The sequence below is a fragment of the Panthera tigris genome, chromosome X (genome assembly GCF_018350195.1).
Source record: "Panthera tigris isolate Pti1 chromosome X, P.tigris_Pti1_mat1.1, whole genome shotgun sequence".
Lineage (NCBI taxonomy): Eukaryota > Metazoa > Chordata > Mammalia > Carnivora > Felidae > Panthera > Panthera tigris.
The window spans coordinates 3,730,725-3,747,364 of NC_056677.1; the positions used below are offsets into that span (position 1 = coordinate 3,730,725).

A 16,640-nucleotide genomic window follows, 5' to 3' on the forward strand; every position below is an offset into this window, starting at 1 on the left:
TGTGATGCCCATTCTTACAAATGACAACTCCAGGGAAGAAGGTCATCAAAATATCCATGACACTGAAGATTGTATCGTGTGCCATTTTGAGGGGGATGTGTAAAACCTGAAAAAGCAAAGCAAGACTCAGACAGATGTCTTTTGCAATCAGTTCTTAGCTGTTCCCGAGTCTTAGAAATGATGACATCCTCTCAATAACCTGCAAAGGGTTTTAACATTCTGGGTCCTGCTCAGAAGAACACACAGAAGAGCATGCACCATTAAAATTAAGTGGAGAAATGGAAGGAGAATTACAAGCTGCCCAAGAGATAGGAGATATTTCAGGCCAAAGCTTAGAGACCTATTTGGGGAAGAGATATTAACATCGAGGGGACACCTTGACCCAGGACCCAGCACTCCGTGCCTGACTTAGAAACTGGGAAAAGAGACAAACGCTCAGGGTAGGTAGCTGGATTTGGTACACCAAGCCTTGTCACCTTGGCCACAGCAGCAATTTGGAACGGGCTTTCTGGAATCTTTTCAACATATGCCTTGACTTTTTATACAACTCACAGCGCTGGCATTGGTGACAAGTTTTATTAACTTGCTGCTCAAAATTCCCTTCCTATAAATGTTCTCCAACTCATATCCATGGTAAATGGACAACTTCTCTTTCAGAATTTGCAGGAGGGCAGTCTTGAAAAAAAATATCAATTTACTGAGATATGATCAGCATATAAAAGGTATGCATGTTTCATGTGTACGACATCATGAGTTTGGCAATGAGGGTACAGCCGTGGAGCTGTGACCACAAGCCACGCCATAAATGTATCCACAACGCCAAAAGTTGCCTCTCACCTTGTTTGCGTATTATTACTCTTTCCGTGTGTGTGATATCCTACAAAAGATCTATCCTCTTAGCACATTTAAAAATATCCTAGAGACTAGGGGTGCCTGGGTGGCTCAGTGGGTTGAGTGACTCTTGATCTCAGCTCAGGTCATGATCTCACGGTTCGTGGGATTGAGCCCTGTGTTGGGTTCTGCACTGAGAGAGTGGAACTTGCTTGGGCTTCTCTCTCTCCCTCTCTCTCTGCCCTTCCCCTCCTCGTGCTCTTCCTCTAACTCTCTCTTTCTAAAAATAAATAAACTATATATTCTCCACCATTCTACCTGCTCTTCCTGTGAGGCTCTTTTAGATGCCACATGAAAGGAAGATCATGCAGTATTTGTCTTTCTGTGTCTGGCTTATGTCACTGAGCATAATGTCCTCCAAGTTCATCCATGCTGTCACAAATGGCAGGATTTCTTTCTTTGTAAGGTGGATTAATATCCCATCGTATGGATAAACACCACATCTTCTTTATCCACTCATCTGTCTGTGGACTTTCGGGGTGTTCCCAACTGTTGGCTATTGTGACTAATGCTGCAATGAACTCGGGGATGCAGGTGTCTCTTTGGGATCCTGACTGCATTTCCTTTGGATATATACCCAGACATGGGAGTGAGCAAGACAGTCCTAAAGTCACCCCGCATTGGCTGGGCCCCTTCATGCAGACATCGGCAGGGGCTGAGCTGCTTCCTCTCGACCCCTGTAAGCCCCTGTAAGCAAGAAGAAAGTTTGTCTGACGTCCCTAGTCTCAGCCCTACTGGGCTACGTTGCTTTGGTCTCTGGAATCAGGGGAGGGAAGCATTCACCATAAAGATACTGCGGAGTTTCCCAGTGTCCTTTCCGTTCCTGCTTATTACCTGCACTGGGAGACCCTGTGCACATCTCCATCCGTGGCGGTGCAGTTCATGTCCCTGCAACCGCTCGCAAACACTGGGCGTGGCAGTTGTGGTTGTGTGTGTGTTTCCCGCAACATCCTAAAAGGCACGGTGACCGTGGAACAACTCTGTTGATTAGCTCACGCCTCCTGGCTCCGGGAGAAATCAGGCTCCTCTTAAAAGAAAGCAGGCTTTGTGGGGGGAAAGATACCCTAAGGACAAAGTGAAATGTGAAACTGTGGTGATATTTATAGATTCTCTACCTTATCTTGGGAAGACTGAATGAAAGACAGGTGCGGAGCAATATCGGTTTGGTATGGATGCAGGAAAAGAGAGACGCTGTCAGTGAAGAATTGGTGAGGAGAAAGGCTTTGGGCAGCTATTGGCAGCCTGAATCAGCCCCCTCCTTTTTGCGATGACTCCCACGCCTAAAAGGAGGGGATGAAAACCATATGACTTTTGCCATGCACTGTCCGACATGAGATGCTGCAGAAAGGACAGTCTTCTGCAAGGCTTTTCTGGGAGGTCCATAGAAGCACACCCCACCGCTCAGAACGTTCAGTGTGTTCCTAGGTAGCTAGACACACATTATTAATGGAAGTCTCTCCTCCGGTATTTTTCACAGCATGGAAATGATTCTAAAAATAACCTGCAGAATTATGTAACTCCCTCTGCCATTATACTCTTGCTTTTTTTTTTTTTTTTTTTTTTTTTTTAGAACTTCTAGATGGATCGGCCATGAGCTGTTTCGGCTAGAAGCAATATAAAAGATATATATCTCAATGGACCCTTCTCCTTCATTAAGTTCTAGACTGTGGATGCTCCTGGGAGTTATAATTTAATCTCTGCAATCTTCACAGTGCAATTTAAGCAGTGGGTTGAGTTGTAAAATGAGTGTTTCAACATCGAGCGCTCCAACAGTGAGATGTAAATGTTTTTACTGGTTTTTCTACAGCCCAGATTCTCCAAGAAAGAAAAAAAAAAAAAAACAGAGAGAGAGAGGCAGTGAGCTCATAGTTTTGGGGGTGTGGTAGATGGGAGCTAGGTTCACAGAATACATCAGATTGCTGCAGGAAAGCCCTCCAACTAAGGATCTGGAGAATTCTGCAAGAAGCCACATTCTTCAAGCCCACTCTCTGAGAGCCGTCAGTGTTGATTCTGGAACTCGGGGATTCGGTATAGCTTGGAAGTCAAGATTAACGTCCGCCTGCTCTCTCCATTGTTCATTTTGTTTCAAAAAGCCTTCCTTTCTTTCCACTTTTATGAAAGGAAAGTACACAGAGGCATCTTATTACAACAATGAAATCTCAAATTGCCATTCAAACGGATTCAAAAGCACCTTGTACTGTGGACTTAAGTCATTAATGGAATCAGGATGTGCTGGTAAAACAATGGCTAGAAGACCCCAGAGGTGCACTGAGAGCTCCAAAGAAGAAGATTCACTTTTTCTATTTTTCAGTCGTGGAGAATGTGAACAAATTGTGAATTTCCTTTACACTCTACATAAAATACTCTGGTGAATATACGATTTCAGTTAGTAGAGAGGTGATTTATGACTTCTGTGTTTGCTCAGTGTTATTGTCATTGGAATTAAATAACTCAATGAAATCTATTTAGTTTGATAAGAATGAAAAATAGATGGGAATAAAGATAACGTTCAAGTGTTTGACATTTGTCTTTTCTAATGGTTTAGAGTTATAGGTCCCTACATATATCTTGTCAAGGGTTCTTTTTAGACTCCCACTTATATTTAATTTTTATTTTTGATGTAAATTCATTGTGGGCCGAACTCTGCCTTCCTTCTTCTATAGAAAAAAAAAATGGGGGCGCCTGGGTGGCTCAGTCGGTTAAGCAGCCGACTTCGGCTCAGGTCATGATCTCGCGGCCCGTGAGGTCGAGCCCCGCGTCAGGCTCTGTGCTGACAGCTCAGAGCCTGGAGCCTGTTTCAGATTCTGTGTCTCCCTCTCTCTGACCCTCCCCCATTCATGCTCTGTCTCTCTCTGTCTCAAAAATAAATAAACATTAAAAAAAAATTTAAGAAAAAAAAAAATGAATGATTCTCATTTTCCTTCTTGAGCAAACCATGGTATCAGTTGAATTAAAACCATGGTACCAGTTGAATTTACATATAATTATTTAAGGGGTACCTAGGTGGCTCAGTTGGTTAAGCATCTGACTCTTGATTTTGGCTCAGGTCATGATCTCATGGTTCATGAGTTTGAGCCCTACATCAGGCTCTGTGCTGACAGTGCGGAGCCTGCTTGGGATTCTCTATCTCCCTCTCTCACTGGGAAATATGCAAACCATCTGCTTTCAGATCTTCCTATAGGTGTAGGAAGATAGGGTTTTACCTATTGAAACAGTGTTCATCTTATAAGTGTGAATGATGCTTCAACTAAGGTAACATCCTGGCTAACTCTGGTCTGACCATCATCCCTTATGCTGCACAATTCTGTTGCTGATACAGCTACAGAAAATCAAAGCAAAACGTTAACTCTTGGAACCATACAGATCTCTTTGAAGAATTATAGTTATTTTTCTATTTTATATGCTTGGCATAAATGATGTTTTCTATGTATATCTATTGGATGGATGATTACATGAATGAATGTAACCTATGTGCAAAATGCTGTGCCTTACAATTTGGAAGGCCACTAGGGATAGAGAAGGAGAGAGAGAGATCTTCATCTTCTGGAACCTCCCTCAGCTCAGGGAGCTTCTGGTTGTTGCCTTTGTCCATGAGTAATAAAAATAATAAGAATAAAATCCATAACATGCATGGAATAGAAGGTACTAGACTCATTTTGTTTTCGGGAGAACCATAGTTGAGGATTGGCTGCGGAAGAAAAGAAGGAAGTCAAACCACATGGCCTGAGGTGCTTTCGGGGATGTCTTTCCATTGCATAGTTGGCTTAATCCTGTTCCTGTGAGGTATTATTATCTGCATCATCCAAATAAGGAGATGGAGACCAAGGAAGCTACAACGGGATGAGAGCTTCAAGGTTCATAAGTGGCATAAATGGGGTTCTGACCCTCGTGTTCGAGGTCCAGAGTGCCAACCTGTTCGGCGAACATGAATCAGTTCATGCTAGAACTGTGTTTGTCTTAGAGATTGCCACAGCTTCAGAAAACATTCAGCAACAACACCAAGTCCTTTCCAGAATGCAAAGCTATTACTTTCCAGGCCACGACTTCTCCCTTCTTCCCTCATCACAGTTACTCTTCATCATGCAACCAGTCATGCCCTTTCAGCTATCATTACTGGTATCCCTCGTGTGCAGGGCCACCCACCAAACTAAGAAGGTAGCAGCAAGCAGATGGCACTCCCTGCCCTGACAGAGACGGTACCTTACCTCAGACTTAAACTAACACACACGTGTGGTCTCACAGTTTCTGTGGGTGAGGAGTTCAGGCACAGCGGAGTCCTCTGCTCAGAATCCATCAGGGCTTCCATAGACGTATCGTCCGTGCTGAGTTGTCATCCAGAGGACTGACTGGGGAAGAATCCACAGTTAAGCTCAGATGGGTTGTGATGTCTCATTTCCTTGAGAGCCCTGTTGGGTTTAAGTTTGCACCTGCATGTGTCCTTCTGAAGGAAAAGAACTAATATGTATGAAATGTTGGACTAGCATCCTTGACAATTTTGTCTAAAAGAAATATTTAAGGTTCATTTTTTGTTTCATGGCCCTAATGTTCTCTTTGGGGCATAGAGGTGGTTATTTGATTTTCAATTTTCCAATGTTGTATTAATTTTTAGGAACATTCTGTGTAAGAGATTAATGGCTTCCTTAGTTAGTTATAAGTACACTCAAGACTATGCTGGGGCACCTGGGTGGCTCAGTCTGTTAAGCATCCAACTTTGGCTCAGGTCATGATCTTGCAGTCTGTGAGTTCGAGCCCCGCATTGGGCTCTGTGATGACAGCGTGGAGCCTGGAGCTTGCTTCGGATTCTGTGTCTCCCTCTCCCTATGCCCCTCCCCTGCTCACACTCTGTCTCTCTCTCTCAAAAATCAATAAACATTAAAATAAAATTTAAAGACTACTATGCATACTCTACTCATCTACAAGTATATTCCCGGGATTTAAGAGAATATACTTTTTGATGTCCATGCCCTACCAAAACACACACACACACACACACACACACACACACACACAGAGTCCTGATAAAGAGTGGCACCTAGGGGCTCCTGACTGGTTCCATCAGTAGACCTTGCAACTCTTCACCTCAGGGTTGTGAGTTTGAGCCCCATGTTGGGTGTAGAGATTACTTAAAAATAAAATCTCTTTTTAAAAAAAGAATGACACTTAAAGTTTTTGTATGTGTTTAAAAAAAACAGTATTTTCTTCCTTAAATTTATTTATTTCAGTAATCTCTACACGCAGCTTGGAGCTTGAACTCACAACTCCAAGATCAAGAGTGACACACTCTTCTGACTGAGCCAGTCAGGCACCCCAAAAGCTCTTTTTGTGGGGTAAGCTCTAAGCCCAACATGGACCTTGAACTGACAACTCCAAGATCAAGAGTGTCCTGCTCTACTGGCCCAGCCAGCCAGGAGCCCCCCAGCATTTTCTTCTTATTTACCTCCTGTTTCTATTTATTTGGTCTTCACAGGAGACCAAATGATCTGAACTCTAATTCTTTGTCACAACAATGGTTGCTACCTTTATACACTGTCACTGTGAAGTATTATCAAGACATTAAAAAAAAAAAACCTCCTTTTTAGGACATGGATCGTAGAAAGGAAACAGTGTTTTTCTTTCTAATGCTGGTCACATTATGAAACTCAATTTTGCTTAGATCCATTCCATCCCCGAATTGTCTTCCAGTTAAAGTAGGTTCAATCCGGTCTGCACCTCCTTAAGATTATTCCTGTTAAATGCTGTAGCCATTTGCTTTTCTACAAAAGTTCCCTAAAATACCTTCCCTTTTACTGGTATTGCCATCCTCAGCCCCTTCGGTAAAGAAAACCCTTCGATTGAAGGAGAAAATCGGCCTGCTCCAGTACTGCAGACTTTCCAATGATTATTTCTCTAGCTCAGGATTCAGAAGCCATACTGTATCTTTCCAAGGCCAGTAGATTTCCTGCCATGGGGTTGAGTTCCTGAACCCCCAAAGGCTTTGCTATATTCAGGATCTCCATGAAAGCACTGTCTTCATGGGATATACACATTTGTACCAAGTTTAGCAACTACCAAAGGATCTCATGTTATATGATTGCTCATCCCATTTGATTTAAAACAGGTGCCATCATAAGCTTATAGTGACGTAGAAATGGTACACTTGATCCTGCCATTGTTGGCTCTGAGGTTTCCACATTACAATACATATGTCAAGAAACTACAGAAATCCTTCACGGTGTCAGCAAGTCAGAAGCCATTCGTTTACGGAAGCGTGCAGATGTGATGTGCATACTGCGATAGACGTGCCAATGCAATCGTCAGAGACAGGCAGCGCCTGCCCTACCATGGAACATTCCTCCTTAAGAACCCAGCTTCGGATTTTCTGACTCGGAATTTTGTAAAAGTGTAATTGTTGTAAAACTGAGAAAATTGCCTGGCTGTAAAATCCTTCAAATTTATCCGTGTATTATCTTTGCAGTTTTTCTTTAAAGAATAATAAAAAGAAAACCATCCAAGGGGATAGTAATTGCATAAAATGGCAGATAGCAAAGTAGATAAAATTTTAATCAAATCTTTTGGTGCTTAGATAGGAAAGGAAAATGTAAATCATTAAAAGGTTTATCTTTAAAAATTAGATGTAAACTGCTCTCTTCAGAGACCATCCATATTTAATTTTTATGTTTTATAAAATAGAACCATGTTTTAATCAGTCATACAAACATGGACGAAAACGATTTTCTCGTGTGGCCATTCAAATTCATTTGGCCTGTTTATTTTGCACTGCAGACACCTGAATCCCATGTTCCTGGCACTGAGATGAAACGTGGACTTGCTTAGAGGAAATTTTCTGGACATAATGGAAAATTTTATGGAGTTTGAGTGAATTCCTGTGAGGCAGGCCTTATAGTATTGAGTATAACAAGATTGTGCTCTATTTTCCTTAACGACCAACATGAAAATACAGAAGGTTTTACAATGTAGGCAAAATGCCCTTTCCAAGGTAAATATACCTAAGACACCAAAGCCCCAAATACGTATTACTATGCCAGCGTCTGTGTGTGTCATAAAGGAGCTAGGAGCTCGTCCGCCCCACTTTCTCTTCCCGGGAGCACGTGTACCCACACATACCAGAGACCCACATGGTTGTGTTCATCTTGCTACTCAAAGCCTCCTCCATGGGCTGCAACATCAGCCTTGTCCGGAAGCTTGCTAAAAATGCAGAAGGTCCACCCCATCCTAAACTTGCTCAATCGGACACTTCAGAGTGATAAGCCCCCCCCCCCCACCCCTCCCCATGTGTCACCTGCACATTGCAGTATAGGAAGTTCTTGTAGAGAAAAGTCGCCTGGAGCCACTTGACCAGGGACATGTTTGCATAAAGGAGAAGGAACATTAATTGCACTCACTAACACTCAGTGAAGGTAGTATTGTCATAGGATTTACCGATCCTATACCTGTAATTATCTTACTATTTATTATACAGGTTTGTGCACCCGATTGCACACATGTACGCACACAAAGTCCTGTCTGCTTTCCCTCGGGGTACACACATTTCAGCTCATGAGGTGTTTTCTCTGGATGTGTTACCATCGTCACCCACCGTTTCCAAAAATACAGAGGAGAAACAGCTAAATATTCTGAAAACTCCACAACATGAAAGTTGTGACTCTGAGATTTAGAAATGACAGAGTATCTGTAGGGAAGAAGGGAAGTCGGTCTCCCTCAAGGTCAGGTCAGGGTTCATCATTGGATTCTCAAGTCAACACAAATCAGCTCACCGAGCCCATTTAACCTTTCCGAAATTTTTATTTTAGGGAGCAGGGAGGAGGCAGCGTGCTCTAACTCAACAGTCTTCAACATTTTTTATCTGGGGGATCACTCTGCCTTTTGAAAAATGATCCAGGACCTCAAAGAACATTTTTAGTCTGGGTTCTATCTATCGTTATCTGGCAAAAGTGGAAATGAAAATGGAGAAACATTTGAAGTATTTACTTATTACTATATTAAATTTATATTTAATGTAATAAGCCCTTTGCATGCTAGTATAAATAACATCTTTTATTAAAAATGACTGTATTTAAAAAAAATAGTGATTAGGGTCCCATTGTTATGTATCTGAGCAAATCTCCTCAGTGAGCTTCATAAAAAGGCAGCTGGATTCTCAGATTGGGTTCTGCATTCAGTCTGTTATAATATCACCTGTCATGTAGTTTCTGGAAAATGTTACTGCAAATCAGTGAGGGAATGAGAGAGGAGGAAAGGCAACAGTGTCTGAGAATTATCATGAGTGCAGTTTTGGCCCAAGGACCTTTGGAAAGGGTCCTGAGACACTCAGGGTTTCCTGAACCGCAGTATGGAAACATGTGCTTGAATTTGTGGAAAGCTGCCTCCCACGGGCAGAATAACAGAAGTCAGGACCACCTTCATCATATTCAGGGATCAGTACAAAATAAAAACTTGGGGCCCCTTGATCTCAACTTATTGTGAATTTCAAGATGGTTGAGAGCAGAGCGTAAAACCAAGTCGGTGATGGGGGTGGGTCTTCTAAGAGTGAGTTGCCTGCAAAAGACGTGGTAAAAAATGAAATAAATAGTATTTCTGGCTGTAATGTTGGGAATGAATGGAGCTGTGTTTGGGTGATCTTTGGGACACCACTGGCTTCTCATGTGTCCAGTAGTGGGGGCGGGGCTGTTACTTGTACTTAGGGCTGGATGTGAGACGCTAGAGTGTTTCCTCTTGGTTTCTGCTTTTGGTTTCCCCCACCCACCTTCCCCAGGCAGAGTGAGTGTCTTCACGCTCTTTCATTTCCCCAGAAGTGCATGGATGTTCCTTGTTCATCGATGCTAGCCTGATGTCAAGGATGGGGAGGGTGTGGGGGAAAGGGGTGCAGTGTTCTGTCCTCCTCATCTAATGTCAGATTTAGCTTGCTCTTGTATTCCCAGGGTTTAGAGATGGGACCTTCTCAGCATCCCTGGCCTCCCTTCTCTGTCAGTGAAACTTGGGTTGGCCTCTACGGTTGGTCTCGGGTGGGAGGGAGTTTATGCCCTTTCTCTGGAGGTAGCAGAGTTCTGCTTGTCACCAGTATAGGATCTGGGGGCCAACAGAATTTTCTGCCCCTCCCTTAGGATTAGAGGATTTGTCTGCTATGCTTGACCCAGCTGCAAAGTGTCTGTGCCTGGGCCCTGGGAGTGATGTCACTTGCCGTACCTTTGACCAGACATTGAAGATTTTGTTCCCTGTGAGAAGAGAATTCAGGGAAGGTGGTGGGTCTTTGTGCTTTTCCCCTGGCAGGTGTTGGTCAACCCCATCACACCTGTACCACTGAGGTGGAGTCTGTCTCACGTCCCACTCTGCTTCCAGCCTCTCTCTTGAGAAACAGGAAGACCACCTGAGAGCTTGTGAGTAAGTGTAGACTCTCCTTGTGCCTGGGGTCCTAAGCATAAAACTAAAAATGTAAACCCAAGATGCTCATTAAGCTATAAAGTAAACATGTACTGAATATTTTAACTTATTAAAGAGGGAATTGGTAAGATCTATGGTTGGTTTGAGCATTTACGGTCTGATAAGGAACACTGAAATGAATTTACAAATGGATATAAAACTGACCAACTCATGTACTGGTTTCCCATTGTGCAGCCAAGCAAAGTTGATGTGTGGAAAGAACATCGCACTGGCAAAAGGTGAAAAGCAACTTTTTTCCACGGGACCTAATTTGCATTGCTTTGGACAGGAATTATTTGTCTTGCTCTCTGTTTGGTGTCATTTAGAAAGTTGTAGATAGTCTGGTGAAGGCCTATGAAGTAAGAGACTACCTGAATGGATGAGCTAGCTAGGACATCCATGACATTTCAGTCTTTCAAACCTTCACCTTAGAGGGTGTGGGGTTGTTCCAGATTGGCACACTAGCCCTCAGTTGAGCTATAAAAGTTGGTTAATATTTCAGCAGATTTTGTCTTGCTTATTGTAGGGGGCCAATGACAGGCTGCCTCAAGATGGGCCATCTTGGCATGAACAGTATTTTGAGTTAAAAGCAATCGAAATGGAGCAGATTCAGGAAAACTCTTTACCTCCTCCTCAAGTGTCTAAATTTACACTGGAAAGGAGAGCCTGCACTAAGAAGAGAGGTATTAATAAGAGCTTCTTCTTTACCTAAGACACTTAGAGCAACCTTTGTTTTCCACACACATCCTGTCACCTTCCTGCTAATGGCCTTGTTCCTCTTGGTATCCTCAGACCCCTACCCCTCTTGTTCAGGTCACATAAGCCTCCCACTGCCTGTCTTTGGAATTTCCAAATCCCTGTAGGTACAAAACTGAATTTGATGTTCTCCTGTTAATGGGTCTCATGTCAATTTGACTTTTCATCCAGCTGTAAGGACCCTGAAGGGCAGAGGAAAGTTTTCCTCATCAGCATTATGAAGGGGAGAGGAATATGACACCAAAATATCCCTCTTGGGCATAAAGGTTATTTTGAGCCGATTCATTTTGAGGAGCTGCAGACATATAAGAAGCTCCACAAACCTAGTAGAAATTTACCTTTTTACGTTTAAAAGGGAAATTTCCGTTTGCAAGGGTGTCCCCTTGTCTGTGCCAGAAAGAGAGGGATGGCTGAATCTCTAGAAACTCGTATCAATGGGGAAGACAGTGACTTAAATCTACCTAACGACCATCCCCTTGTCCTGTTCTTCTGTTATTGCAGGCAGTTCTCAGCCAAGAACCTAGAAAGGTAGAGGAAAAATGATTTCTCCCGGCCTACACTTTCCAGAGTGAAGGATGGCTCTCCCCTCCACGCTGAGATAGGTAATGGAGGTGGCATATCTCATCCCTCATTGGAAGGTCTTAACCACATCGGAGGGCTCAAAGCAAGTTCAGATTTCTGTAGGTTATCCTTCTCTTTCTCCTTGTAAGAGTAGAAGCGGCATTCTTTGCAGCTTCAGACAACCTCAGGAGATGTGGAAGAAAAAGGAGTGGTTTGATATTTTGACTGTCATGCCACACATACTAGTTTTTTTTTGGAGGTGTGGGGAGCAAAGGAGAGTGGGCCTTGTTCACTGGAGGCTTGAAGTAGTGAGTAAAGAAGACAGACGTATGAAAATTCCCTGCAGGACACGGCCATGGGCAGTGAGACAGAAACTGGTACTGGGGGGTAAGAATCACCTGTAATCCCTATGCTTAAATTGGAACTTCCTAATTAAATGCCTTTCCTTCCGTTCGGTGGCATTTATATTAGTATTAACTTCCTTACACAGAACCTTTCCAGGATTTGGTTTATTTAAGTAATTGCCAATGGCTTGGAACAGGCAACAATTGTGCTTGATTAGGCAACCTTTCAGGACAAAAAAAAAATAAAATCAGGTGTACTTTAAGGAATAGGCTGAGTGAAAATAATCTGTGTGAGGTCGCTCGGTGCCTTATGGTATTCCAGGGACTTGCACCAAGAAGGTTATTTTTATGCAATAAATATCTAAGTTGGATGGGAAACACAATAATATTGCAGGCATCGAGTATGCAACATAGCAACACAACCTCTCTTCTTGTACCATGATGTGGTTGTGCTTTGACTTATTAGTGAGAGCTAGCTTTTATATTGTGTTTCCGAAATCACCTGAAATCTGTATTTTAAAAGATTTAATTTTGGGAACAGTTTTAGGTTCATAGAAAAACTGAGAGGGAGGTGCAGAGGTTTTCCATATACCTCCTGCACCCACCCACACATCAGCCTCCCCCGTTATCAACACCCACGCTAGAGTGAGGCATTTGTTGTAACTGACGAACCTATATTGACACATCATTATTTCCCAGAGTGCATACTTCATATTAGGGCTCACTCTTGGTGGTGTATGTTCTACAGTTCTGGAGAAACGTGTAATGGCCCGTGCCCACCGTTACAGAATTGCACAGCCTAATTTCACTGCCCTGAAAATCCTCTGTGTTCTGCTAATTCATCATTACCTCCTCCCCAACCCCTGGCAACTCCTGATCTTTTTACTATCGCCATAGTTTCGCCTTCTCCAGAGTATCATCGAGCTGGAATCATAGACTATGTAGGCTTTTCAGACCCGTCTCTTTCACTGAGAAATGTGAACTTGATGTTCCTTCGTATCTCTTCACAGCTTGAGAGCTCATTTCATTTTTAGTGTGAATAATTCCATTGTCTGGATAGACCACAGTTTATTTATCCAGCCACCTATTGAAGGACACCCTGGTTGTGTCCAAGTGTGTGCAATGACGAATAAAGCTGCTGTACAGCTACCCATGAGCGGGTTTTGGGGTGGACATACGTTGTCAGCTCTTTGTGGTAAGTACTCAGGAACACGATGCCTGGGTCGTAGTGGAACAGTAGTACGTTTCACTTTTGAAGCAACCACCAAAGGGGCCGCACCATCCTGCATTCCGCCCAGCGGTGGATGAGCCTTGGTGCTGCCCCACTTCCTGGTCAGCATTTCGCATTGGTCTTTGTTCTGGACTTTGGCCATTCTAGCGCACGCACAGTGCTATCTCACTGCTGTTTCAATTTGCATTTCTCTGATGACATTTTTCATTAAAATCTTTTCTATTTCATCACAAGTGGACAGGTTAGCAGGACCAAACGCAGTGTTATTTTTCAGATGCTGTTACAGAGAAAATTAGACTCAGAATGCTGATTAAACGCTCTCGAGTTTGCGCTATTGTAAGCGATAGATGAGGTTTTAGAACGGAGGTGTTTTCTCATGCTCTTCTTCGTCATTGCAGAACCTGGTACTTTGCATTAAAGAGAACAGTTTACAATGGATCTAAGTCACACGTAGAAGACTCCACAACTGTATGGGTGTTTTATTTTCCTTAATTCAAAATAGAACATGTCACAGTCCACATGTGAAATTTCTATTGCTGGCAGACTTTTTGTTTCACCTAAATTATTGGCAGAATTTTCTCCAGTTTCCTACAGTATGTGTGTGCACTGGGTTTGGATCAATGGTCTTAGCAGGTAATTATAGACATGTAGGGAATTAGGAAGAAAGAGCGAAGATAATACGGTGGTAGGACAACCACATGGGCTTACAGTCCACACTGCCTTTTTATGAGCACCATCAGGACCAGACAAAGATATGGAGAGGGACTTATGCCCATATTGATGTGACTAATTAATGCTCTGCCCACACCCATAACTCACACTTAGGCTCCATGGTTTCTCTGTCTCTACAGTGGACACGAGTTTTACAATTCTAGGAAAGACATCGGCAAATTTGTTTCCTATTATCAGGAGTGCATGGAAAGTTGGGGAGAGTCCTGTTTGTCTAGTTTGTCTTTGATGTTGATGTGTGGATGTTACATGCCATGATGCATCGCATTGGGGAAGGCATGGAGGGGCCATGCTTTGGAAGTTAACCAAGCCTGAGTTGTAGCCATGACTTGGCCATGATAATAATAATGCCCCCTAAGTGTGTTAGTTCTTAAGTGGGTAAAAAGCACATGGCACATGACTCAACGAAGAGGAGGATTACAGTTATTTTCAGCAACGGATGGATCTAATAAACATATGCTTTTAAAAAAACGTTCAGTGGTTTCAAGGAATATAACAAGGTGGCTCAAAGGAACTGGATGTTCTTTGAAGCAAGGATCTGTTTTCATCCTCCTCAGTGCCAGCCTTTAGACAGTGAGAGGGTGATTCATGCTGAGTACTAGCAATTAACTGTCTATGATTGAAATGGTCAATGGTTTTATCTATTGATTTTCAATTACGGTGACTGCCTTGTTCACTGCCCTGCTTCTGTCCCTTGTTGAAGGAGATTTTGTGGAGGGTCTTGTTTTCATGCCCTGAATACTGTTGACTGGACCTGTGCAGAGAATCTGATCAAGAAGGAGAGGCTGGACAGGTCAGGCGTGCGCTGGGGTGCACAGGGATCAAACACGCTACTAATATGCTCCTTCCAGAAACCTCAGGTAAATAACTCTTAGGAGGTGATGTCTCCAAGTGGGAGAGCTGAGTCTGCAGGAATGCAGAAGGACAGTGAGGAGGAGGAAGCCCTGAGTGACAGGTGAGCAGCAGCGGATATGAAGTAGAGAAGGGGAAAGAGAGGAGGGAAAAGAAAGGAGCTGGTACCTGGGGAAGCAAGGAGCAGACATGGGATAGAATGAAAGGGGCCAGGACAGTAAAAATGAGGAAGGAGCCAGCAGACCTCCACGCAGTTAGCCTGGTAACAACCTGATGTTTGATGTCTGGGTCTGGTTTCCCTTCTGGTCTGTCAGTGCCTTGAAAGGAAATGATCTTTATTTACTTATGTTTTCACATCCATCCATCCATTCATTTTAGCCAGAGCACGTGAGCAGGGTGAGGGGCAGAGGGAGAGAGAATCCCAAGCAGGCTCCACACTCAGCACAGAGCCCGACTTGGGGCTTGATCCCCAACCCTGGGATCACAACCTGAGCTGAAATTAAGAGTCAGATGCTCAACTGACTGAGCCCCCCCAGTGCTCCAGGAAATGATGTTTATTTTTAATTTTTTGTTTATTTTTGAGAGAGGGAGGAATCAGGCGGGGAAGGAGCAGAGAGAGAGGGAATCCCAAGCAGGCTCCGAGCTGTCAGCGCAGAGCCTGACGTCGGGCTGGAACTCACAAACTGCAAGATCATGACCTGAGCCGAAACCAAGCGTCGGATGCTTAACCAGCTGAGCCACCCAGGCGCCCCAAACAATGTTTATTTTTAAGCTTATTTGAGTCAATATCTGTTAACTGCTGATGCATCAAACATTAAAAAAATCAGATACTGAATTTTGGGTTTGTGTATTATACGAACACAGGCTAAATATAGAAAGCTTTGCATTTCAGATAATTAGGAGAAAAAATAGCATCATAGTAAATCCCCCTAAACAGAATTACTAATATTTGTCTACATTTCCTCCCACCTTTTTTCAAGTGCATTGTATGTATTGTGATATTTATATCCAATTTATTTAATCCTCAATAGAGTATATTACATTTTCTAAATTTGTATGTGCTTCTCACCACGTTGGTTTCTGATACATAGTGGTCCACTGACTTGATGCAATGTCATTTATTTAAACCTTTACCAACAGGAGGCATTTACATTGTTGGTCCTTTTTCTTAATTTCAGCTCAGGTCGTGATCCCAGGGTTGGGGATCAAGCCCCAAGTCGGGCTCTGTGCTGAGTGTGGAGCCTGCTTGGGATTCTCTCTCCCTCTGCCCCTCACCCTGCTCACATGCTCTGGCTAAAATGAATGGATGGATGGATGTGAAAACATAAGTAAATAAAGATCATTTCCTTTCAAGGCACTGACAGACCAGAAGGGAAACCAGACCCAGACATCAAACATCAGGTTGTTACCAGGCTAACCGCTATTGACTTTGTTTTTATTTTCACAAATGAACTAAGACTACCACTGTTGTCCGTCAACCATTTCCCTTAAAGGCTCTGCGTTATTATTTAAATTTTTTTCTTTCAATGTTAATTTTTGACAGGCAGAACACGAGTGGGGGAGGAGCAGAGAGAGGGAGACACTGAATCTGAAGCAGGCTCCAGGCTCTGAACTGATAGCACAGAGCCTGATGTGGGGCTCAAACCCACAAACTGTGAGATCATGACCTGAGCTGAAGTTGGACACTTAACTCACTGAGCTACCCAGGCGCCCCTCCTCTGCATTATTTTTAAATCATCTTATGGCATTTGTTGTGGAAAACCCCCTGAGGATAATCTATTTTTTTCTTCCATTTTTTTAGGTCACTTATATTTCCTGCTCGAATGCCTGTATGTGATTCTTTTCTCTTCCATGAAGTT

At 43.1% G+C, this 16,640-nt stretch overlaps 1 long non-coding RNA gene across 1 annotated transcript in view; it reads right to left on the reverse strand.

Moving 5' to 3' along the window:
• The window catches only part of LOC122235436, a 35,682-nt gene that overhangs the window by 6,110 nt on the left and 12,932 nt on the right, over positions 1–16,640 (reverse strand). The window contains exon 2 of the long non-coding RNA XR_006213514.1: positions 5,097–5,237. This is a non-coding gene — a long non-coding RNA (uncharacterized LOC122235436). The remainder of the gene's footprint in view (positions 1–5,096; positions 5,238–16,640) is intronic.